General features: G+C 37.6%; 1 long non-coding RNA gene across 3 annotated transcripts; it reads right to left on the bottom strand.

Moving 5' to 3' along the window:
• Nucleotides 1-509: 509 nt before the first annotated feature.
• Nucleotides 510-17,391, bottom strand: LOC125267749. 3 transcript variants are annotated; one of them, XR_007184714.1, is made up of 4 exons: nt 16,990-17,391; nt 11,392-11,446; nt 9,960-10,010; nt 510-948 (listed from the first exon to the last, which is right to left on the bottom strand). It is a non-coding gene; the product is annotated as an uncharacterized LOC125267749 (long non-coding RNA). The 3 variants fall into 3 exon arrangements; XR_007184715.1 differs by lacking the exon at nt 16,990-17,391 and adding an exon at nt 11,578-12,111; XR_007184713.1 differs by lacking the exon at nt 16,990-17,391 and having other exon boundaries at nt 11,392-12,111.
• Nucleotides 17,392-25,977: the final 8,586 nt, after the last annotated feature.

Here is a 25,977-nt window from a genome sequence, read left to right on the forward strand (position 1 = left end):
GTGTCACTTCCCCATTGGTTGTCCTAGTCATGTGTTCATTCAGTTCTTGTATTTATAGCCTTCATGTTCCATTGTTATCTTGTCTAGCTTTGTTTTATGTAACCCGTTGTTTGTTGAGCGTTATAAGTCAAGTCAAGTCAAGTCAAGTCAAGTCAAGTCAAGTCAAATCATGTCATGTCATGTCAAGCCACGTCTTTGTTCATGTTCCTGTTCCTGTTTGTATTTTGGATTGATGTTATTAAAACTGCACTTGGGTTCTACCTATGCTCGCCTCCAGTGGATTTCATACTACGTTACAGTTATATTGATCATAATTACTTATAAATATTTCCATATTGTGTTAATATTTTCCCTTAGTGGACAAGGAAATTAACCCAGCACTACATGATGTTTGGTTAAAATAAACATAAAAAAAAAATCACTATAACAAAAAATATCACAATAAATAAAACAAACACAATGATATACAAATGAACAAAATTGAAGGGTACTGAACTTCTCGTCTCAGAAGCACAGCAATTTATTCAACTTCTGCAACTTCTTGCTTTAAACACTCAGTGCCAATAATGCAGCATAAGTAATATTTATTCTGCTTTCAGTGTAAAGAAGACATACTCAGTGTACCCATGTACTCCTGTTTACTACATACAGATTTGTTGCAGCCTACAAAATGACTCAAGGAGAAATCAAAAACATGTTCATTTCAAGCATCTGACAAGTCTAAAAACTGAATGCTTCATCAAGATCTCTACATATCTTGGGGCACTGTAGCTGAGCTTGACCGCACATGATGGTCAGGTTCCTTCACTGAGATGACATGGTAAGTGAATGACAGGTATATCTGTGCATTCAGTTATGAATTTTCAAGCTTTAGAAGGGAGGAGGCATCAGGTGAGATATTGAGAAAGATCACATGGACCGTAGTCTGGTGCTCTGCTGAGGGCAATGCTGAAAGGAAAGGAGAATTTGATCACAGATGTTCAGTAAGCTGAAATCTTTAAGATTTTTTCCTTGTGTGTTACAATTTGAGCATTTGGTGTAATACAAATAAAAGTAACACAATTTTTATGACATTTTACAAATTATGAACCATTTACATACAATACAAACCAAAATAAGTTGGGGTAACTCAAAAAAATTGAGGTAATCAGTTACATCAGTTTTTTTTTTTTTTTTTTTTTGAGTTATGATGTTCCCAATTTTAAGTAAGCAGAACTATCAAGTTTTGAGTTTGTTGTACTTATGCAGGTTAATTGCTCATAACTTGAAGTACTGAGTCAGCAAATTCATTCATTTTGATAGCAATTAACATAAAAGATTTAATTAACTTTTTTTTTATATTTTGAGTTCTTGCAAATCAGTTAAGTTATTTACTTCAATGTAAACCCTAATAAGTTGTCAGAACTCAGTTGAAAGAGAGAATTTTTTTAATTAAGAAACATGTAACTTACCTGCTGTCAAATCAAGCAATATGCACAACTTGTCACTATGCTGTTAAATCTCCAAAAACCCACATGAACAGAAACTTCTAAATTAGCATCACACAACATTAATCACTTAAACATTAATCTCCCTTACCGATAATCTTGCACAAAAAAAAAACATAACACTTAATTTTAGCATTTACTCTCCCTTTCGAGTGCCAAGGGCAAAGCATGCTTGGAAATAAAAAAAATCCCAGCCCAGTTTCAGTTCAACTTAAGTTAGTCTAAATTAAAATAACTGAGTTCATACAACTTAAAACCATCAAACAGTTCAGTTTCATTGAAATATTTCAGTGCTGTGAACTCAAAAAAAAATAAATAAAAAATTCTAAATACTCAGTTAACATAACAGTTAATTTAACTGAACTAATTTGTTTAAGTTTGTCTTACTCAAACCAATTAAGTATTTTGAGCATTAGGGTTTACAGTGTAAGGTAAACTTTGACCTGCAGACTAGTCAACTACTTTTCAGGAAGGCAAGTTGATTATTAAACATAAGTAGTCACGCATGCTCTAGGGGTGATATCAATATTTAGCTGTAGTGTGTGTGTGTGTGTGAACTCATTTACACTTGGAATAAACATGCGACCTGTATCTGGATTTTATCCACATATACATTGAAAAGACAAGTGTAAATGCGTTTGTGAATGTTGGAAAGTTATTTGACCTGTGTGTCCTGGTCGGTAGTCGAGGACGCATTATGATTGGATAAGGTAAATGCAATCTAGCCATCGTATCTGCATTCACAGGTCACCGTCACAACGTCATGGGAGTCGGTGATTTTAAGGGATAAGTTATGGGTAGAGTTAGGTTTAGAGGTAGGGATAAGATTTTGACTAAATTTTCAGACAAGAATGTTTTTCCAGGATCAACAAAATATGTTGATCCAGGAACATGTCTGTCTTGGCAAAATCACGGTGACTGGAGTGGAACGCGTTTATGGTTGAAAGTTTGCTTTTGCACCTGAAAGTTTCACAGCTATTCATTGTCTGTAAAAGGATGTGGAATTTTCCCACCACATCTGGCAATGATTTCAGACACAGATGTCTCTTTTTACTATTTCAATCGTGGCATCTATGCAATGGTTTATTATTTGCAACCTCCTCTTCCTTGTTTTGCAATATTTGAAACGTGTAACCCTGTGAAAATTTGTTTTTAAAACAAACTCCACCACTTCAGGTAGACTTTGCACCAGGGCCATTTTTCCATTACAGACTTATCTTTAATTATTGCACAGGAAACAGATCCAGTTATCCAAATACAGAAGCCTCTTGGTTTTGACATGAGTTTAAACGTAAGCCATAACCTGAAGGCAAAACAAAAACCATATACCAAAAAACCAATCTGCTTGATAGGTCATGGTGATCGCATGGACAAGATACACAACACATGAACAGAAGTTGTTAGTGGATTAAAGTTTTATAAGGAAAACGGTGATTGGCTAGATTATAAACATACATCAGTGGTGGTCTAAGGATCATGTTTTATTAAAATTCATAATAAATGTTATTCTCTGTCTTATCACACCATTTACCAAGCTTACATCTACAGTAACTCTCAATGGCTAATCTGGATTAATAACAGTCTCTGGATCAAAATGCCTTTTAAATGCAAATGAAAATTGTGGAATAGAAATGAAATTTCTTGACTTAAGCCTGTAGATGTGACTGTTGGTGAGATTCTTTATGTATGCTTTTAAGTTTGTGGGAATAGCAGTGGGGTGGCAATTAGTATGCCTTTACAGGGGGCCGGCAAAAAGGATGCTGGGAAATTCCATCAGGTGTGAGAACCTGTCACTTGACAGAGGGCTGACAGCACCCTGTGGAAAACACACTACACAACACATTCACCCATGCAGCACTTCTTTACCAATCACTACATCTGTTTCCCTTTCCAGTTGACACAATGTAACTGACGTTTAAGTGTTTTAGATGAGATGTCACACAATACTGTATGTATAGTTGTTAAATGCAGTACATCACACCCCCACTAAATATAAACCCATCGTAGCAGCCAATAACAACTCTAATTGTGATCTTCATTTAATATCCAATTTTGGTCCCACTTTATATTAGGTGGCCTTAACTACTATGTACTTGCATCAAAAAATAAGTACAATGTACTTATTCAGTTCATATTGTATTGCAAAACACGTTTGCTGCTATTGAGGTGGATACGGGTAAGGTTAGGGACAGGTTTGGTGGTATGGGTAGGTTTAAGGGTGGGTTAAGGTGTAAGGGATGGGTCAACAGTGTAATTATAAATGTAATTACAGAAATTAAGTATAGATGTAATTACATGCAGGTATTTTTAAAATATAAGTACAATGTAAAAACATGTATGTACACAATAAGTGCATTGTATCAAATTATTAATTCAATTGTAAGTACATAGTAGTTAAGGCCACCTAATATAAAGTGGGACCCCAATTTTTACAAGATATCATTCACTGTTAAACGTAATTGGGCTGATGATCAATGCAGCATGTGGTATAAGGGATGGTGAGTTAATTATGTGTGAAGAAATATCGGTAACACTTTAGTATAGGGAACGTATTCACTATTAACTATGACTTTTCCCTCAATAAACTCCTAATTTACTGCTTAGTAATAGTTAGTAAATTAGTTAGGTTTAGGTATCGGGTAGGATTAAGAATGTAGAATAAGGTCATGCAGAATAAGGCATTAATATGTGCTTAATAAGTAGCCTACTAATAAACAGCCAATATTCTAGTAATATGCATGCTAATAAGCAACTAGTTTAAAGATCCTAAAATAAAGTGTTACCGAAATATCTTATTGGTTTGACTGGTGAAGAATTGGAGCGGTGGAAAACAGGGCAATGTTAAACTGTTGGTTTTATTTATGTGGGTGGGTGTTTTAGAGATGGACTGGGATAAAAAAGAACAGGACCATATGTGTTACATGTGCACTCTGTTTTGGACTTGTTGTTGTTCCATTTCCCACCACTAGTTAATCACCATGGTTACTTATCACTCCAATCATCACATTCAGCTGTTTCCAATCACCCCCTTGTGTTCCCGTGTATATAAGCCCTGTGTTTCCTGTGTAGGATTGTCCGGTATTGTTCTTGTGTAGTTTGGTGATCTTCCTGTTGTAACTGTTTGTGGATTACTCTTCTTGTGGATTTATTAAAGAAAGTTATACTTCTATTCTCCTCGCCGTGCGTGTTTATGCTCCTAACCAGCTACTGTAACAATATGTTCATCACACAATGCAGTAGGAAAAGGTGTACAAGTGAAAGGAATGACCACAGACTTCAGAAGATTGTCAGGGGAAGCCGATTTAAGAACTTAGGAGAGCTTCAAAAGGAGTGGACTGAAGCTGGAGTCAGTGCATCAAGAGCTACCGCACACAGAAAACTTCAGGAAATGGGCTACAACTGTCAAATTCCCTGTACCAAGCCACTTCTGAACCAAAGACAACGTCAGAAGCGTCTTACCTGGGCTAAGGAGAAAAAGAACTGGACTGTTGCTCAGTGGTCCAAAGTCCTCTTTTCAGATGAAAGTACATTTTGTATTTCATTTGGAAATCAAGGTCCCAGAGTCTGGAGGAAGAGTGGAGAGGCACAGAAACCATGTTGCTTGAAGTCCAGTTTGAAGTTTCTACAGTCAGTGATGATTTGGGCTGCCATGTCATCTGTTGGTGTTGGTCCACTGTGTTTTCTGAAGTCCACAGTCAATGCAGCCATCTACTAGGAAATTTTAGAGCACTTCGTGCTTCCTTCTGCTGACAAGCTTTATGGAAATGCTGATTTCATTTTCCAGCAGGATCGCCTCCATGCCACACCACATTGATGCAGTAATTAATGCAAAAGTAGGCCCAACCAAGTATTGAGTGCATAGAAATGAACATACTTTTCAGAAGCCTGACATTTCTGGTTAAAATATCCTTTCTTTATTGATCTTATGAATTATTCTAATTTATTGAGATAGTGAATTGGTGGGTTTTTGTTAAATGTGTGCCAAAATCATCACAATTAAAAGAACCAAAGACTTTAAGTACTTCAGTCTGTATGCACTGAATTTATTTAATACACGAGTTCCACAATTTGAGTTGAATTACTGAAATAAATGAACTTTTCCACGTCATTCTAATTTATTGAGATGCACCTGTAAGTCACAATTATAGACAAACACAATCTGAATGAACTAATGAAGTGTACTTTTTTAAAACTGTGTTGAATTTTATTGAGAATACAGAGCGATAATTGACAGAGCGGGCTGGATAAAGTAAGTGAACCTCTGTGTTCTCCAAAAGCTAATTGGAGTCAGACAGCTAAATGCACAAGATGAGATGAAGTATGGGTTTCACAGGTGCCCTTTTAATTAAAAAGGCACACAAAGCCTGGTTACTGACAAATCTGTTTTTCTCAAGAAAGATTGCTTAGTGTTAACCATGCCTCAATCTCAAAACTTTTGAGAGGTCCTCATTACCAATTCAGGGTTTTGAATTAGGCATACAAATAATAGCAGAGATAGATGAGCAACTTAATTATTAAAGGGTTAGTTCACACAAAAATGAAAATAATGTCACTTTTTACTCACCCTCATGCCGTTTCACACCCGTAAGACCTTCATTCAACTTCAGAACCCAAATTAAGATATTTTTGTTGAAATCTGATGGCTCGGTGAGGCCTCCATAGCCAGCAATGAAATTTCCTCTCTCAAGATCCATTAATGTACTAAAACATATTTAAATTAGTTCATGTGAGTACAGTGGTTCAATATTAATATTATAAAGCAACAAAAATATTTTTGGTGCCCCAAAAAAACAAAATAACGACTTATATTGTGATGGCCGTTTTCAAAACAATGCTTCAGGAAGCTTCTGAGTGTTATGAATCATGATTCGGATCGTGTGTCAAACCGCCAAACTGCTGAAATCACGTGACTTTGGCGCTCTGAACCGCTGATTCGACACACTGATTGATAATACTCCGAAGCTTCCTGAAGCAGTGTTTTGAAATCGGCCATCACAATATAAGTTGTTATTTAGTTTTTTTTGGCGCTCTAAAAATATTCTCGTCACTCTATAATATTAATATTGAACCACTGTACTGGCATGAACTGATTTAAATTTGTTTTTAGTACCTTTATGGATCTTGAGAGAGGAAATGTCATTGCTCCCTATGCAGGCCTCACTGAGCGATCGGATTTCAACAGAAATATCTTAATTTGCATTCCTAAGATTAACGAAGGTCTTACGGGTGTAGAACGGCATGAGAGTAATAAATGACATTATTTTCATTTTTGGGTGAACTAACCCTTTAAAAACACAAAAATCTATGTCAAACTTTAAGCCTCCAAATCCTTATTTGAATACGTGTTAACTTGCCAAATTATCTGGCATTGACTGGATAGATGGCATGGCCTATTTCAGCTTTTTTTTTTTTTTTTTTTTTTTTTTAAATGTTCACTGCTTCTGAGGTACAAAGCAAATGAGTGCATGCAAAATGTGTGTGTCCTGTTAGCTCAAAGATTCATCATTCCTCAATTCAGCAAAATCCAATTATGATATAAAGTGAAAAAGTCAATTCACTATCATTCTATCTTGTCCGTTATTTGCTACTTTCCTCTCTCTAACTTATGATCTCTCACCTGCCCGCTTTGCTGCTTTTCTTGGGATTTTTTTTTTTTTTTAACCTTTCTGCCCATCTTTTCTTTCCACTTTTTTGCTTCCTGGCTCATTTTCTTTTCTCTAGTTGAAGGTTTTCTTGTCAGTTGAGTTCTTCTAGCATTTTAGTCAGACTCCAAAAATAACCTTCTATTCACATTGGTAGAGCTCTCAGACTGTGTTTATGAGAAGCCAGCTGATACGTCAAGATGCTCATCCCTGAGATTTACTGGATCTTCTGGTGAATTCACTAACACCGGATACCTTTACTGGACATACTGGGTTCCATTTTTCCACTGAATATTTCTGTGGCCTAAATCACAAGCACACAGGACGTGACTACTATTTCTTTCTTGCCTTGTTTTCTTTCTCTTTTGATAAGCAGCCCAATTCAAACACAACTGTAGCTGACATTTCTTCACTGAGAATCATTGATGAGACTGTGCTTCACTCGTAAAAATAGACCCTCCTAAAATATTTACAGCCTGATAAATTTAGAGAGCTTTATTAGAGGAATAGTTCAACCAAAACATTTTGTCATTATATATTCTCCCTCATGACTGTTGGGTAGAAAATATCTAAAATTAGCAACCCTGTGAACTTTACCTGTTTTCAAAATCACAACGAGCTTTTACAATAAAAAGCTACTTTTCCCATTACATTGCTGCTATGTTACAATATATCGTGCATGATCAAACACTCTCCTAAACTGTCCCATCTCTTGCTTTAGGATGGTCCTGCTTCATCCAGCTGGTTTCTCCTACAGTTTTTTTTTTTTTTTTCCCCACCCCCAACCTGCTATAGCTTTGTCTAAGAAACAGACCAACATTCAAAATAGTATCTTCCTCTTTGTGAATCCCACAAATCTCTATTCAATTAGAAAAAAATTGCATCAAGTTCAAGTATTATGGTGGTATAGACATTCATTTTGGACGAGCTTCTACATGGATCACCCTTTTTTATCTCATGTGTTCCCATCATTTCTCTGTCCCACCCAGATATTTATCAGCTCTTTAAGGCATGTATTTTCCGCTACCTATCTCTCATCAACAGCAACCTGTGACATGCCATTTTCACACCACAAATCCCATTACCTTTATCCTTAGCTAACACTGAGGCCACCCTACACTGCTGTCAAGGCCCACAGCACAAACAATTTGCCTTCTCTGTGCTTCCATTTTCTCTCCCTCAGCACCCACAGTGCTGTGGCAGAAGTGCGTAGGCAGGGTGAGCAACAGGGAAGGAGCTGCGATGAAGCTGACTGCAAACATGTTGGAAAAAAACGATCTGCAAGTATTCATGGCAAGTGAAATTTTTGCTTGTCTGTTGAGCTGTGTTTGATGATTTCATTATAAGAAAAGAAGAATGTTCTTACTCATCTATTGTTTGATCTATTTTATTCACTCAAATGTTTTAGGAATTTCACAGCACTCTTTTTTTTTTCATGGTAATTCCTTTAAAGGTGAAGTGTGTAATTTTTTTCATCTTTAAATACTTTCTCACACCCCAGCTTAATATGCAGAGAAAATGTCTCAGGTTACGCTTGTAACCATGGTTCCCTGAGAAGGGGAACAAGACACTGTGTCTGAAAACACTTTGCGGAACACCTCCATTGTGACCACTGTCTGAAGCACGAGATTCAAATATGACATTGTCATTGGCCAGCGACAGCCCATGACGTGGCTATATTTGTGAACAGGATAACATGAGGGCACCTGTAGTACACTTCAACAACTTCTTTGTCTGAAGGAGACTTTACTAGGTATGCCCAAAGCATGGCAGCAAGACACAGTGTCTCATTCCCCTTCTCAGGGAACCATGGTTACATGCATAACCTGAGATGTTCCATTTCGAATGGGAACCAGGACTGCATCCAAAGACATTTTGGTGAATGAGTACCCACTTCGCCATGCAGAGGAAATAACTGCCTAAATGGCTATGACAAGCACAAAGAAGGCTCAACGGACTTAGATGCCAGAGACTAATCCTTCACTCAGGTCAAACATGGGGCTGTCAGTGACACTATTCCCTAAGGGTAGGGACACGCCAAACCAACACCAAAGAACTAGCACTGATAAAAGCCGACTGTGTTGTCGCCTCAAGTTGCCTGCCTGGGGAGAAAAATGGCACATGAACACACCAAGAGAAATACAGCCGACTGTCAGCCAGCACGCGCACTCTGCGCCTGCGTGTAAGGATACCACCATCTATTTTTTAATTTATATTCATCTATATTCGTAATTCAGAAAGGGAAACTGGCACTGCAGGCTGCAGATACCCAAACCATAAACAAAGCAGTGTGTGCATACCGTTTTAAATATCATTCATGCTGATCACTTTCTATATTCCACTCGGCTCATGTTAATATTAAACATTCTTCCAGGACCACTGAGGTACATGATGTAAAATATTAATGTATTGTACAGGTGCCCTATTGTACTCTTGATCACACACGTAGCCACGTCACGGGCTGCTGCCGGCCAATGACATTGTCACATTTGAATCACATGCTTCTGACACCGGTCATGCTCAAGGCATTCCCCAAAGTGTCTTCGGATGCAGTGGATCCATTTGAAAGGGAACTATGAGTAAGGCATTTGTAGGTTGATTTGTTCAAAAAGTAGGGCTGCGTGATATTCAAGAAAAAAATGCAATATGTGATAAATTGCTAAATAAAGCAATATTTGAAGATGACGCGGACCAGACCTGGTCTTTCGAAATATCCACCAGGAACCACTTCACTCATCTTTATGAAGCAGTCTGCAATGCCATGATCATCGGAGACTCCATTGTCTAGAACATGCGTGCCTCATCACATAAAGTTAAAGTGTACACTCACTGCTTTCCTGGTGCCTGTGTTCTTGATGTCGTTGCATAGGTACCTGCGATCCTGAAGGTGACAAGAAAATCAGAGCTGTTGTGCGGCACATGGGGATGAACAACTTAAGGCTTTATACCTTATAAATACAGTAAACTGAGCCTTGGATAAAACTAAATTTATATCGCAAATCATATTGTTTACATCAATACATATTTTTGCATTTTTATATCGATATCATGATGTCACAGTCACAGCCCTAATTTTAAACTTCCACTACTATAGACTTATAAACTTACATACTAGAGGTCTTCACAGGTCCACTTGGATCCAAAAACCAAGCGGTTTTGGGTCTAAAACTTTGACGAGTGCCTCAGACGCGGGTCGGTCTGATATTAGTAGCCTTGGGTCTCGGGTAATTTAAAATAAATGTGCTTTTACAGAATGGAACTAAGAAGACCCAAATTATTTTAAAATATGCAAAATTTCCACTATTCATTTCAGGTGTTCAACAATATTTTATTATTTAAAAGAAATTCATATAAAATAATTCTATGATAACATTATTATCCCCTTTCTTCTCTGTCAATATGCACTGTGTAAATGTCCAAACCCTCCAGGATACTGGTGCATGCAGCAGTGGCGTGTGCTCCACATGAACTGCACTTTGCAATACCTAAGCCATTTGAGAGGATGAATGTGGGGATTTGCTTCTTAATATTAACATAATATAAATTGCCTTGTCATTTGAGGTAAATATAACGCTTGAGCTGTTTATCTCCTTGGAGGTGCTTGCCCAAGCAGAATAATGATGAAGCTTGCCAGATCGATTACACTAAACCACCTAAATGTTGAGGCCAAACTATCTCAACGAAATCAAATTAACAAAAATTAAACCAAAACTGTATATTTCATGTTTTCCTCAAACAAAACAATTTGTGAAAATCTACAGAAAACATGAACTCCTACATTTTTGATATACACAATGTAGACTATAGGCTACATTATCTGGCAACATAGGTTAAAAACGTAGCTAATGTAAACATTACAAAGAAGGATCGGATAATGAATTTTATCTACATATAAGGCAGGAAGATCGACATACTTTAAAATCTACACCTGCTGTTGTTTTCCTTATTTGTCTTATTTGTCTCTGATGTTGGTTTGTCATCCCCAGCTGAAAAAGTCACCACTCGCCACAGACTTGGGTCTAATTTTATTGTTTTTTTCTAGGGCCAGGATTTTCTTTTTTAAAAATGTATCTATGTATGTCGGGTTCAGGTAAGAAGTGATTGGGGTCGTTTAGGGTTGGGTACAGATTTTAGGACCTGAGAAGACATCTACTGCAAACTCATCTTTATTCACTCTTCTTCTCTCCACATTCACTATTGTTTTGTCTGCACACAAGCATTAATGTGCAATTAATCTATAATGCCAAACTTAATTAACTCACCTTAAAATTCCTGATGTGGGCGTAACTCTCTCCTTCACTCTCTCTTTCAGCGGTCCTTAGGTTGCCAGGTATATTGCAAAGATTAAATAATAACATTAGTATACGGAGCTATTTTCCTGTTTCCTTTGTCTACAGATTTGCAAAAGTTTGTTTATTTCCCTTAATAACATATTGCTAAATGTGTACCTGAAGGGAACAAGAGAATCTTCCCCCATCTTCAATCTTGGCCTCTAATTGTTTTTTCTACATTCTCTTCTTCCTCTGTCTGCAGCAAGCATTCATCGTACGAAATTTTATTTTAATAGAATCTCTTAAAACAATTAATTACTAGCTCCTCATTCCCTCACTACTCCCCTCTTTCTACCCTCCCTCTGTAGGGAGGAGATGTAAGCGGCGATAAAAAGGCGTTTATTGGCAGGCCTGTTGGTTATTAACATGTAAATTAAATCATCACAGCTGTTCTGTTTTCAATCAAGGCAGGCTGAAGGGAAAGTGGAAGCCATGCGATGGACCCCAGCACTCTTATTTCATTCTGCCCACCTTCATTAGAGTGTGAGCAGCCTCCCCTAAACCCCCCCATATACGCATATATTTGTACAGCCTACTCATTAATTTTAAGTTATTCTTGTTTTCCAGAACAAAATGTTTGTGAATCATTTGGAATTAAATATAATTAGTTCTGAGAGAATAAAATGTAGTGAGGTTCACATTATAAATCTATAATTCAGAATGCCTCAAAAGTTTAAAGATCTTCAAACATTTTAAACAAAGAAATTTCATGACATAAAATATTTTATTTTAGATTCTGTTGTATTTCTAGGTCACTACATCTGGGATGACATGAGGGTGAGTAAATGATGAGAAAATTGTCATTGTAGGTTGGAGTATCCATCTAACTTTCATCATAGAGGAGGTGTATTTATCTGTATGAACATTTTTTTTTAAAATAAAATTTTGAAATAAAAAGACATTTTGTAAATTAAAGTCCTTTCATAAAATTAACATGTACACATATACAGTGCCTCCCAAAAATAAGTTTTTTTTTAACTTTAAGTTTTTAGTAATAATAAAAAAATATTTTTATCCACCTGGTCTCAAGGTAATTTTTCATGGATGTATATCTGTTCCCATCATGTTCACACAGGTGTCCTAGAAGAATAACCACCAGTGTAGTTCATCATTTTATGAACATGCCATTTTGGGGCCACTGTAAAATTATACTAAAGCAATAAGCGCCGTGAAACCGTGATTAACAGTGAATTTAGAACAGCCTAGGGGTGTTGTTAAAACCCCCTTAGCTATTCTAAATTCACTGTAAATCACAAGGCTTATTGCTTTTATAAAACGGTTATTCCACATACCTGGCAAGGTTTATAATAAAATTATAAGAAATAAACACAGACACAAAAATGTAATGCTTTTGATAAAAAAATAAAAAAAAAAAAATTCTTCCACTAAGCAGTGTAGCTCTTTAGAAGTGGAATGGTTGCCAAGCAACACACAGACGCACTGGCGCAGTTATAGACAAATCCGGCGAAACACGGAAGTAAAGCAGCGCCGCCATTACTGCGTGCCTTGCTGCTAAGGAAGTAGCAGAAGTAGCGTGTTGGTCCTGTAGGCTGTAGCAGATGTTAGCTATATAGTTTTTTTAGTATGTATGCTGTCCAGTGATGCCGGGCAGAGCGTGTTGTGTGGTTGGTTGTTTTAACAACAGCACAAAACTACAGGCCTGGAATAAAACCGTTTGTGTAATCCACGAAGCTTTGTTGCACATTGACTGCCCATAATTACGGTGGCCCAGTAGTGCACAACACAACGAAATTAAAAAAGCAAACATAAGTTCACAACACAACGAAATCGAGACACAACACAACAGAATCGAGCCACAACACAACGGAATAAAGCCACAACACAACGAAATCGAGCCACAACACAACGGAATAAAGCCACAACACAACGGAATAAAGCCACAACACAACGGAATCAAGCCACAACACAACGGAAATGCTCCCGACCACTAGGGGGCTCTCAGAGCTCGGTAAAGTTAGTTTTCCTTGCCACTGTTCTATAGAGTCGGCAGTAATATCAATACCATGATTAGTTTAAACAGTATGTAACCACTGCATATCGACATGAAATATTAATTCAATATCACCTAGGTGCAAAATAGCTTCATATTTAGGCCTATACTTGTGAATGATTTGACGCGCTACCACGGCGCATGATGAAGGGAACGTCTGCCAATCCCACTAAGTGGTTAAAACGTATAATTTGTATTCATTAAAATTACTTTTAACATTTAAAAACAGACATATTCAAATTCCAAAGCTTGTCAGTATTACCAACAGGAACTAACAACCTTTGGAATTTGAACATGTCTGTTTTTAAATGTTAAAAGTAATTTTAATGAATACAAATTATACGTTTTAACCACTTGGTGGAACTGGCAGACGTTCCCTTCATCATGATTCGTGGTATCGCGTCAAATCATTCACAAGTATAAATATGAAGCTATTGTGAACGTAGTTGATTTTTAATTAATATACCATGTCGATATACAATGCTTACATACTTAAAACTAATCATGGTATTGATATCTTTGTAAAACTGTCGACTTTATAGAACAGTGGCAAGGAATAGTAATATTACCTAGCTCTGAGAGCCCCCAAGTGGTCGGGAGCATTTCCGTTGTGTTGTGGCTTGATTCCGTTGTGTTGTGGTTTAATTCCGTTGTGTTGTGGCTTTATTTCGTTGTGTTGTGGCTTGATTCCGTTGTGTTGTGGCTTGATTCCGTTGTGTTGTGGCTTATTCCGTTGTGTTGTGGTTTAATTCCGTTGTGTTGTGGCTTATTCCGTTGTGTTGTGGCTTTATTTCGTTGTGTTGTGGCTTGTTTCCGTTGTGTTGTGAACTTATGTTTGCTTTTTTAATTTCGTTGTGTTGTGCACTACTGGGCCACCGTACATAATTACTGCCATACGGATTGCACAGAGTTCCTGGTCGAGCGGAGGACCAAGATGTGCGTCAAAAGTGGATGAAACACATAACCGAGGTGGCTCATCGCATGCCAGATGATTAATAAAATAATCTTGAATACCTGTAAGAACATGTATTTTATTGCTACAACTGGTCGTGGCAAAGGCCATCCTTAAAAATATTTTGGTTTGCCGTAACAGCCAAAAAAATAAAAAATGGTCGGTAGGTCGTAAAAAATGTAAAAAAAAAAATAAAAAAAAAAAATTGTATTGCATCATATAAAGTGTATTGTGATTGTCAAAACATTTTAGTAACTAAGCTGAATTTTATTAGGTTTAGTGATATGTTACAATGTTTACATGGTAGGCTACAATTTCTGGTAAGCTACACGTTTTTATTATTTTTATTCAATTATTATTATTTAATTATTATTGTGATTTGATTTAATATTGACTCATTTGGATAAATATTAGGTAGGCTATAATTTTTCTCAAGAAAAAAACAACTCACCTAACTTAATGCTGTAAACATACAGAGAGCCCTATCAGCTGGCAGTATTATTTAAAAATAACAATTTAAATATAATGCATTTTTTATTATAATAACAACTTTATTTAATGATATAAGTAAAAATATAATAAAGATGTAATACAGTACACATATCAGCCAAAACAGGTTCTGTGTGAGGGGCTGCTAGCTGACAGCGTTCGGTCATTTCTGAGAGATTTACCTCAGACGAAGGTAAGTGTGAATACATAAATCCATTTTGAAAAACATGTTTACAAGAACATAACATTATACGTAACGTCGTTTGATGTTGTAATATTTTTTAATCTGTATTTCTAGCATGTCACATTTACAAGCACCAAAACGGTATTTATTGTTTGAATTTCGTAATAAAATTGACAGAATCTGAGAGCTGGGATTTTTCCGTGGGTCTTAACGCAATTACAATCGGCAAGTCGGTCGGACTAAAAGGGGAAAAAATAATTAATTGGGTCGGTCCTAAATGGACAGGGTCGGTCGGGTTATGGCAAACAAGAATATTTTTAAGGATGGCCTAATAATTATTTAAAACTTGAAGCTTGTGAACATATTAGCAACACAGCTAGTAATGACAGCGTTCGGTTTTATTGTTGTCATCAATTAATACACTTCTTAATTACATTACATTACATTATTACATTATGTTGTCAATAAATTACCTTTATCGGTAAGTTTTGGCCACTGCCTGACATCATCTACCCATGTTCCCTTTCACCAGACATTTTCTTTAATGAGCAGGATGCGCTTTAATTGAAATGTCATTAGAGGGCACCGGCAAGTGTCACACCGTCACACTTCGCAGGCACGCAGTAATGGCGGCAGGCAAGATGGCGGCGCCCATAGAGTTCGCGGCGGATTTGTGTATAGAGTGCAGCAGTCGGGTTCCGGAAGTAAAAACTCCATTCAGTTTCTCCATAGGGAAATTGATTTTTAACGATAACATATAAACCTTTAAAGACAGACCTGCTGTGAGCTACAAGGCTGTTAATCAATGATATTTGCTTCTGATATAGTTGTCAGCCCACATTATTTCAGCTTAGTTGTAAAATAATCATGTTTAACACTGGAATTTGTAGTGAAAATCTACATTACCTATGATGCTGTATAGAAAATTCCACCAATCAGATTGTCGCAACAAGCTAAATGGTCAAAAGATCTTATTAGCCCCGCCCACTCCCTTAAAGCATGCAAATGACATAATCAAGTCGATCTCCCTACACTTTCAAAATACTTAAAAATGTGTATATGTGTTTATTTTACTATAAACTTAAAATATAATCAACATTTTTAAATGAGCATTTTTTTTTATTTTATCATTTTTAATTTGAGTTGTTAGTTGTTAGTGAGTTACCTCTCTTCGATTAGAGAAACAAAGAGACAGCAGAGTACACATGCTAGACATGTTATCCGTTGTGTTCAATATTATACACAGCATAAGTGTGTGTTTGCTGGAACATCAAAACAAAAATAGCATTTCTTAATAAATTGCTGACCAAAAACATGAGATTAAAGGAGAAGGTTTATAACCCCAACATGTTTACTTTTCTGTAGAAAATCTGGAGGGTTTCCCACTCCCTCCAGCTTGCACATTTCAGCGTAGTGATGTAATCTCATATGGTTGACCTTACAGATTTTGTGAGATCTTCCCTCATGTTCTGTCTTTTTCAAATCACAAGCACATATGCAGAAACACCAGTTTCTTGTTTGCCACACAGTCTTCTCAGAACCTTCAACATCAGCTGGGAACCCACCCCCCACCCCACTGCACTCATGATACACACAGAATGTGTGCACATGTGGCAACTATTAGACAACTCTTAAAGCGTAACATTATACCACAAATAGCAGTCATGCATTCAGTTTTAATCACTTAAAGCCTAAATGTTAAAGAACCAGTGGCCATTTTCTGACCTACACTGTTAATTCATACCCATTGTTCTCAGTAAAAACAAGAGTAAGGACATTTTTTTCCACTTTTTTTGGCCATTCACCAAATGATGTTTTATTAACAAAGTTCAGGAGGAACACATTCAAATGAGCATGAGAGCAGATATATATATATACACATAGCCAACTCACCTATGTTCCTCAACAGTTTTCCCCTTCTCCACCCTGAAGACTCACTATCGGCTGGTTCCTATCTCAGCCAGAGATATGGGGGAGAGTACTCTGGGTTTGGGCTGAATTCCAAGCTCGGAGCCATCCCCTCGGACAGCATGCCAAAAATATGCATATATAGTCTTTTACTCCATCTGATTATTTGTAAGTGTGAACTCATTAAATGAAAGTTGGTTAGAAATGTGACCACACCTCAACAAACACTAAAATGGTGTGTGATAATTTAAATGCTGAAGTATAGTACTCGTGGGAGAAATTTTGACTAATCGAGCATCAATAATAAAATAAAAGATGCAGTAGTATCTATATTGTGCAGATATTTAGAAATAGAAAATCCAATAGCAGCACAAGGATCTCTTTTAAACAGCATTTATCCTTAGCCAATATCATTGTAAAAAAAAAAAAAAAAAAAAAAAAAAAGGCACCAAGGCTTGACCACTGGATTGTCCTTGACTTTTACATCTGGAACTGTGTTGTAAAATGCACACCACATTAAAGACCATTTGATGCGCATTAAAAATCCTCTTTGTGGCATAGGCACAATCAAAAGCTGGTTGATTAGCATGCCAGTGGTTGAGCCGGCAGTTTGACATGTCGGTCTATTCAACCAAACAGATGTTTTCGAAGAACCAGTCACAAATGTTTACACTCTTCAGGATGTCTGTCTACAAATGGCTCACTTATAGTTGTATTACACACTTACGGTTAAAAACCACAGTGCAGCCAAATAAGAAAAAGAAAAAAAAAGAAAAGGAAAAAAAAGGAAAGCATGCATGAGACACATTAACAGAAAGGAAAACAGAGCAGGGGTTTAGAAGAAGGGGATTAGCATTCAATGTGGAGCTGTTTATCCTGAAAACCAGTGAAAGAAGATAAAAACCCAGTTGAACCGGCATTGGTCCCCCCAGAGAACCTCAAAAATACAACTGTGCCAGGTGAGCAGATTATCTCCTCCTGCTAGCCAAAAGATGAATGAGTTTTAGTGGGGGCAAAGGGGATTTCTCAGAACCCTCCCACATGGCCACTCATTCAGGTTTTGGGTAAACCTTTATCCAAGGAAGCAAAGACAACATAAGGGGCTTATCCATAAGGGGCAGAAGAATCAAAACTGTGTAAGTGTATTTTGATTTATACATGGTAAGATCTTATACAAGGAGAGATTTTTTTTTTTTTTAATAATTTTTTTTGTTATAATTTCTAAAAAATAAAAATAAAAGTTTTAAATGGTATTATTTTTTATCACAAATGTATTACAACAACTAACCCATGCTTGAAAAAAAATGTTGAATATACATGTAATGAATTAAAGCATGAGACTATAAAACCATGTAGAAGCCAGAGCTTGATTCTTGATCAGTGTGATCTAAACTAACTTATGAGAACTAAACTTTCACATTGATACTCTAGTACTTTTGCCTCTTCATTTGTGTTTTCTGTATTTATTTATTAATTTTGGAGTGGTTCTGAATACTAAATAGCCCAGTGCCGTTTTGCATGCTGGTTTCTATTTTTGAAATGTTCTGAAATGATGTTTGCATACATTTGCATAGGCAAGTGCAAATTGATCCATGAATATGCAAATATAGGGGCTGATGTCTGTGGCAGGCTCCACTCTGCAAGAGAGCGCAAACACGCGCACACACAAACTCTCTGACATGCAAACACTTTCAGACACATCCCTCGCACATCTTGACAGCCCACCCTCCCCTCATACAAATACCCTCTCTCCCTCCCTCTCTCCCTCCCACACTCTCTCACACACACACACACCTTTTTTCTTTTACCTCTCACAAACAGAACTGTATATATTTGCTTATTTCAACATTGTAATTAAAAATTTGTAGCTTTGTTTGTCTGTTTGGATACCTGCACGTGTTTTATGTGCTTATTAAGCTGATCAGTGTACATATAGGCTACAGGGTTTCAATGACTAACATCTGGGCAAGATGCCAGAACAAACATTCCCAAGCATTTGCCCCTATAATAGACCCTGACTTCATTTGTTCATTGTATCCATTCTATTCTGTTTCTGTGCCTCTCCCTCTCATGTGCTGCATGTATACAGTATGTGACATCATATGTCGATATCAAAAGTGATAGTCAATATCTGCTCATCACCAGTCAGTATCTGGTGCGGCCAGCCTTCTTATGAACTACACCAGATTTTCCAGGCCTTGCCGTGAGACGTTACCCTAATCTTCCACCAAGGCATTTGCAAATACTTGGATATTTTTGGTGGAATGGCAATAGCCTTCACCTTTTGATCCAACAGGCTCCAGCTGTGCACAATGGGTTTGCGATCCAGGTTCTTTGCTGGCCATGGCAGAAATGGTTATGGTTTTATTATAGTAAAAGTGCAGTACCCATGTTTTTTTGCAGATTGATTACCATTTGTATACTACTGTTTTATTATAAATACAATGGTTAAACTAGTTTACTGTAGCAAAACCATGGTTAATTTGTGGTTACCATGATTTAACCATGTTTTTAAAAAAAAGAAGAAAAAAAAAGAAAAAAAACAGTTAATTTTCATAAGGGTTGCAGGAAATGAGCAGTATGGCTGGTGCAATCACAACAAACTAAGTTTAATGATGGTATAGCCCAGGGGTATCCAAACTTGATAATGGACGGACACTGTCCTGCAGAGTTTAGCTCCAACTTGTCTGTTTCTAGTATGCCTAGTAAGACCTTGATTAGCTGGTTCAGGTGTGTTTAATTGGGGTTGGAAGTGAATTCAGCAGGGCTGCGTTCAGCCCAACAAAACGTTGCAAAGCGTTTTTTAAACAGAAACGGTGGTGCGTTGAACACTCTGTTCTAATGACGCAAAAGTTGCAACTATGGCAGCTGAGAAGGCCATTCTTTGTGTTCTTTTTAAAGAATTTTCGGAGCCCGATGAAGTCAGTATTAAATACGTGTTTAATACTGCAAAATACGCTCAATATTACAGTCACTGCCCTTGCCATCCAGAATAAAAGAGAACATTCCAATCGAGTGAAGGGATTTTGTGGAAACTATGGTTGTTAATTATTGTGATCCAGCATTTGCCTCGCATTTCAGGATGAAAAGACAAACATTTCAGATGAAGGATAATCTAACCTCCGAGACTGTGTTATGATCTATATGACCTTATTATTTTTATTTTGAGTATTAGGCTTATCATTATTGATGATCACTATTGTTGCGGTATGATATTGTAATATTTACTATTATATAATCAGAGGAGAATAGAAAAGTTTATGAAAGTGTCACTCCAAAATATATAGTACTTTTATGTTACATTCATACCCATTGTGCGAGCTGTCTCTTTAATACCGCATGGCTTATGTTGTTGCTGATTGGGCTGACATTTTTGACACACCCACCAAACAAGAGAAAACATATCTCAAACCCGTTGCACACCGCTTCCAGGAAACATGTCGTTCAACCCAGAAACCGTAGCAAAACGTTGCGCACCGGTTTGAGCTTGAATGTGCCCCAGGACAGAGACCCTCCAGGAGCAGGATTGGACACCACTGCTATAGCCTATTCAAATATATGAAATGTATCCAATCATACTTTTACAACATTTAAAAAATGGAAACCAGCATGCAAAACAAAGCTGGGATGCTTAGTATTCAGAATAAATACAGAAAAAAAACAAAAAAACAAATTAATAGTACTAGTGAATAGGAGATGAATAAGAGGGGAGGACCCTTGTTAAAAAATAAGCATTTGAGCTCTGTGTATCTCTACAAGACTCCCATGGGAGGCAGCATACAAACAGGCTAATGATTCACTTGCCTCAGTGTATGTTAGAGTTCTGATATTTATAGAGGTTTTTAAATGAATGTTTCATATGATGGCTGGTGGCTGTTATTTGCTTTGATATTTCTGCTTATGTTCAATTGTGGGTATACAGTCTGTCTGGGTTTTAATATTTTTTACACCAAAAATTATTGTTGCATAGCAACAAAATTATAAAAAGGTAAACCTACAGGCTGTTACACATTTTTGTCTTAATTATGAACATTATATCTGTTGTTTATAGTTATAAACCTCTCAAACCTCTTTGTGGTTGGGAAAGATATAACATCCTAACTCCACCTAACTCCACAAACCCCTTTCCATCAGTAGCTACTACAATGAAATAAGTTTTAACCAGCTTCCAGATATGGTGGGACAAGAGTTACCTAAGAGTGAAGACATGAACATACTACCATTGATAAACACTGTGGTATGTTTGCAATTATTTGTTTAAAATCTTCTCTTTGGCAAGATACATTTCCTCTTTCTCTTTTGTGTGATTTCAAAGATATTCAGTGCTTAAACCACACTGCACTGAACACTTTTGAACATTCGTAGAACACATCCGCCATTGGCACAAGATCAAAACTTCAAAATAAAAGCCTCCAGAGGACTCTATCATTCTTGGAATGGAATACAAAGTTTTACCATAAACTATTGAAGCTGTTTTAACATAAAAAGTAAATTAAGTAAATTTTAGTAAATTTTATGATGGCTAAGTTTATAAAATGAGACATCATTTATGATGTACATATGCAGCCAACAAATGTGACTTCCGGAAGGTGCAGCCTTCGAAATGAGACACAGCTATTGGTTGGGTTATCTTCACAGAGTTTTGAGATCTCATTTGCTAAGGTATTTCTGTGGAGTCACCTGCTGTATTCTTCTCAGGAGGTCCCTGTGATATCTTCTGTATGTTAATTAAGTTATAAAGCTCTGTCACCCAGACAGAACTTTGGGTTAAGATCGATAGGCTTCCCTTCCTCCCTACTTATCCTATTTGGATTTCATTGATTCCTAGGGATCCTAGTCCAAACCTAGTACACCGCTGTTCCTGGTCAACTCAGATACCCATATTGTCAACCAGTAGTTTAGACAGGGCCCATTTCCCAACTTATTCTATCACTGTTTCAATTATGGTCAGTTCCCATCGGGTAATTCTTATTTATTCTATTAAGGAGTATGAATAGGTTTTGTTTTGTTGATCAACCTTGTGTTAGGGTTAATTCACCTTGGGCTATTCTTCTAATATTTATTGTAAGGGGTAGGATTAGGTTTTATTTTGTGTAGTTAATCCACCTCTTTTTATAAGGGTAAATTCTATTATAAAATGTATTATAAGGGGTAGGATTAGGTTCCTAAACTCCCACTTCTAACCACTAAACCAACGTATCTATTTACCTTCTTACTTTTTCTTATTCCAAGACAACCCTAAATTGTACTTGGCCTTCCCAAGATTTTGTCTTTGTAACAAAATACTAGTGCTATTCACAGATGGAAGATCTGAAACCATTTAAGATCCTTTAATCCAGGATCACTTCCCTGCATGCTGTCCTAAAGGACCCAGAGAGGCTGGATAAATACCTCTCTCTCCAAGTATCTCGCTGTTAACACCACAAGGTATTCCTAGAGACACTCAAAGAGAACCTGTCGTCAATTGAGACGTGCCAGGTGGATGTGTTCAGTACTACACACCAAGCTTCTATCCGTCATTCTCCCATCTACCCAACAAACATGAAATCTCCCTATAATTCACGTGCCGTGACAGACCTTCCCTGGTGCAGATCCTCCTAATCCTCAAGAGCCTTGACAATCCCCTTAAAAACGAGTTTTGTGATGGCTGCCCCGGTGGAGTAAGGCGTGCGTGTCCATGGTTTTAAAAATAATAAAAAAATAAATCAGCCTCTCCAATTCCTGGTAGAACTCTGGGTCCAGCAGCTGCCTCATGGCCTCCCTGACATACTGCTCCCTATCCATGCTGGTTTGGTAACCAATGTACTGTCCTTCCTGAGTCCTTTCAGGGCTTCCAATTTCTCCTTGGAGAGGTTCCAGGTTTCCTTGGCCTCTTTCATATTTTTTTTTATCTTCTTTCACTATTCTCCACACTAAATCCGCTACCTGACTCCTCCTCGGCTCCCAACCCGAGCTCACAGTAAAGGCAGTAAAGGGGGCTCTCTGTCCCTCCCCCTCCCCTTCATCCCCCTCAAAAAAGGCAGCTAACTTCAGCTGCCTATGGTAGGCTGTGAGGCCCGCCTCTGCCTCCAACCTATTCCAACTACTACCACTCATCCCTGTTCCCCTGGGAATGAAAGACAGACCCCTCAGTAATACTGCCATCTCAGTTTTAGAATTCTTGTTTGGGAGAGGTTCACCACAGTCCATGGACTCTGGTTAAGCAGATGCCTCTCCCCAGCAGTTTAAATGGGCCACCCAGTGTTGCCATATTGCTCTGCCTGTCATCTGGGTCCAGTGGGTTAGATCCAACTCCGTCCGGAATTGCTTGTAGGGAAGGACCTCCATCGTCTTCCCAGTGCTGGTAACGTGTGCATTAATCTGGCTCAGAATCATGTCCTGCTTTTTCAGCAAGTGTGGGACGTATATCTGGGCATTCGGTAAGGTGTGCCCAGCTGCCCCCAAGGTTTTTTTGATTTCCCCAAAGATTCTGTGGAAGTGTGGGTCCTATCATTGATACCGAATGATAATATCACTTTGGTGACTTGGTCAGTTGTGGGGTTCTTATTCCTTAAAATCTCATAGACTGTTAGCATTCTACCTGGACTCTTCTCTCCAACACGGCTGGTAGCCTTCCCATATTTGAGTCTCCCAGTACCAGTATCGGCCTTCTGGGTCAGAGAGTCCAGTTCCTTATTTTACTAAACCATGCTCCGGCCTCTGGAACATGCTCAGGCCCATGCCTTCCTAGTCCTCTTCCTGTAGCTTGTCCTTATCCTGCTCCATCTTCCTTTTCCGTCCAACACTTTCCTCTTCCTCTTGAACCCCCTGTGACTCACTACTCCCTGCCACCTCATCCATCGTGACCCAAATCACATCGTCTTCATCCGAGACCTTGGTGACCTCCGTGATCAGTGTCACCTGTTCTCTCTGGGTGAAAAATAGAGATAATGTTCCTGTAAGCTATTTAAGCAGACCCTGGATTAGATTTAGATGCTGGGCACCTAGGATTTGGTTGATTGACTAGCTTGTGTTGACCGTTTTGTACCTCTCCATCCCCCTGTGCTGTTTCATTCCTATCCCGTTCCTCTCTGGTGATGGAGCCTTCTCCATCCACCTCTTGTGTCTCCGGGTATCCCCCTTCCTCTGGCTCCCCCTGTGTGGCACCGCTAGCTGGAGTTGGGGAAACCACCATAGTAGGAGGAACCAGGGGCCTTGCCATGCCCGAACCCTCACCGACCCACACTAGCCTGATCTCTCCTACGGCCACCTGCACGGTACCGTCCTGGATGTTTTTAAGGTTCCTACGGGCCCATCTATCCAGTTAGGGAAATGGTTAGGACAAACTTTTCAGACAGGAATTTTTTTTCCAGGGTCAACAAAATATATTGATCCAGGAACATGTCTTACTTGGAAGAATCAAAATCATCGGTATGGGCTGATTCGCAGAATTCGGGTATTAGAATCGGATCTGTAAATTAAAAAGTGGTATTGGCGGACTTATACCCTGAAATTTCAGAATTGTAATAATAGTATATTGTGTGAAAGCTGTTTTATCAGTTTAATTTTCTTTGAGAGGGTGTGTATTACCCTGCTTCATTTGTGCACTCTGATGCTAATGCAATCAAGTGTCTTTAAATTAAATGAGACTGAACTAAGAGAGTGGAAATTTAACAGTATGATTTTTCAAAAAAAGCTAATATAATATACATGACAGTTAAACTTTATTTTAAGGTGTCCTTGTTAAAGTGTAATTATGCATTTAAGAACTGAGTAATATTGATTGACTACATATACTTACTACAGATTTAAGGTTAGGACTAGGGATTGGTTTGGTTTAGAGTTAGTTGCATGTAATTATGCATAATTGATAGTTATTATTATAGTAACTACATGTAACCTGTGTAACAAGGATACTGTAACATAAACTAAATGACTCCTTTATGAGAACTTGGCAAATACACTAGCCTTACTGTTAATAATGATGCTACTGTATATGGCAGCAAACAGACCATTCTCCTGGTTATGGGTGTTTACAACATGAGTATTAACATATTCATAAAATGAATACATCTTGTAAGTTTTGACCCATAATTTAGCTTACAAAATGATTTTGTCTATTTTTTTTCTTACTTTAATGTTAATATATTTTTGAAGTATAATAATATATCCTCTGGGTGCTCTGGTTTCTCACACAAACCAAAGATATGCAGGGTAAGTGAATTGGAGATACTAAATTCCTCATAACTGTGAGTGAGTATGTGAATGTGTGTTAGCCCTAGCTGTGAAGGACTGGCTATACATCCAGGATAGTTCCCTGGGGATCCGAAATGCTGGGAAAGGCTCTAATATCTCTGTGATCCTATAGGACAAGTGGTTTGGAGAACGGATGGATGGATATTAAAATATCCTCATATTTTATGTGCAAATAAAAAAAGTTTAACATACAACTCTTTACTGTTACAAGTTTCACCCATGGTAAACAGTGCAACATTTTTTCAAAATACAGCACTGAATATAAACTAGTGTAAAATATTTTGTTGTCTGGCTGCCCACCTTCGGAGAAAGGTGGAGAAACCATGGAGAAAGGCATTTATTGGAACAGCAATAAAAAAGAAAAAAAGAAAAAGAATATTATAATGAACAGAAATGTCTTATTTCTACATTTGTTGCAGCTGAAATGCAAATTACTTTATTATTATTATTATTATTATTATTATTATTATTATTATTTTTAGACATCTGTTGCAACAATTCTCCAAAACAAAGAGAACATTTAAGAGGTTTTCCTGCTTTCTATAGCCACACAGTACCAGGCTTCGGGACTGCACGCAGCTTGGAAGTTCCAGTACCTCAGCTGTGTAAATGTTTTTGGTCGCTGGGCGACTAAAGCCGAGTTCTTTTCTTTTTTTATTTCATACTCTCTTCCTCCTTTATTTTTCTCCTTGTCTCCTTTTTCTTATCTGGAGCCAAAATAAGCCTAGCTCAGGTTGT

This window comes from Megalobrama amblycephala, linkage group LG4, assembly GCF_018812025.1.
Source record: "Megalobrama amblycephala isolate DHTTF-2021 linkage group LG4, ASM1881202v1, whole genome shotgun sequence".
Classification (NCBI taxonomy): domain Eukaryota; kingdom Metazoa; phylum Chordata; class Actinopteri; order Cypriniformes; family Xenocyprididae; genus Megalobrama; species Megalobrama amblycephala.